Source organism: Alligator mississippiensis, chromosome 16 (assembly GCF_030867095.1).
Source record: "Alligator mississippiensis isolate rAllMis1 chromosome 16, rAllMis1, whole genome shotgun sequence".
Taxonomy (NCBI): Eukaryota; Metazoa; Chordata; order Crocodylia; family Alligatoridae; genus Alligator; species Alligator mississippiensis.
This window is the reverse complement of record NC_081839.1, coordinates 29,747,777-29,749,273: the sequence shown is the minus strand read 5'-3', so window position 1 is coordinate 29,749,273 and position 1,497 is coordinate 29,747,777.

The following is a 1,497-nucleotide window of genomic DNA, read 5'->3' as shown; positions in this document are numbered from 1 at the left end:
TCAGCCCTTTCTCATATCCCCACTTCTCTTCCCTTTCCCAGCAGGCACAGGAACCAGCTGTATTGGCTTTATACCAGCAGGGAAGTTTGCCCTCATCGTGGGTATATTCCATTCATGACCTATAGCTGGAATCTAGGCCTTTACCCCATTGTCCCAGTGCAGATGCCATAGTGTAGGGCAGAGTCTGGCCTGTGGCATCCTCAGTGATGATGATGATGATGATGATGCCTTCTTTTCATTAAGAGTGGACTCAGACCACCAATAATTGGGTTGCCATCACTGGGTCTCACCATTAGCCACCATCACCCAGTAACAGCTCTCATTCTCTGTCAGCCAAGAGGGGTACAGCTCTCACATCCCTTATACCGCCCCTTTGCTGTGATACCTACAGAAACGATAAAATGGTTCTGATGATGATATGCCCCCATTTTCCCTTTATTGGTCCTGTGTCTTTTTCCACCTATCATCCATACGTGGACTGAAAAATGTTTGGGGCAAACATCTGTGCTTGTAGAGTGCCCACCACATCAAGGTCCTTACCCATAACTGGTGCTCCTGGGTATTACTGGAAGACAAGCAACAACAACTAAACCTATTATGAAGCTCCAGAGTCCACCAACTCACAAAATGAATGCAGAGGCTTTCTGCAAGGATCGCAAAAGGGCTCTCTAGCATGTGCTAAGCATTTCAAGAAACAGACACACTCAGACATCGAGAAAGAGCAGCTAAAGTGGTGGCTCACATCCATCTCTTCTGTGTCGCCAGAGTTTATTTTGCCATGCACCCAAGTGTTTGCGTTAGCTTCTCTCAGCAAGAAGTAGGCGAGAAAATAATAGATCTTAATATAGGACACTAGCTATCCAGATTTAGAGACAGCAGCTTCCAGATAGTCCAGATATGCTTGCAAGCAGGGAGAAAAAGAGTCTGCGGCAAGGAAGATTAGCACTAAAAACCTTGGCTTAAGAAACAGGCTTCTCATCCTGCCAAACGTGGGATGGAAGAAAGGAGCAGTTCACAGCTCTTCCAGGAGACACAGCTTGTTTCTTTTCTGTGAGTCACTTGCACTTGAGTTCACATCCCCCAAATTTCCAGGGCCAGGCCCCTCTGATCGCTCACCCGGATAAGACTAAGCAGGAAGGACTACAGTGAAGTTGCAGTAGGAGCAATTATATTGTAGATGGACTCAAGGAGCCCAGGATGCCTAAAGGGGGTGGTGGTAAGAGGCAGAGAGACCAAAGCTTTGGGGCAAGATGAGGACCCATCCAGTGGAGGGGAGGAAGCTGGGGAAAAGACACAGAGGGGAGCATGGGAAGGGATGTACGCTCACATCAGCTGGTTAAACATATCCCGGAGGTGTCCGCAGCCAGGTTCTGCTCAGGTACTGCCGCAAAAGCCATAACCATCAACTTCGGAGGCCACGTAGCAAACTAAGACTGAAAGGGAACACCTGGGTCGTGGAGTTCACCCCCCAATTCCCGGCAGCCTTGTCAGAGGGGC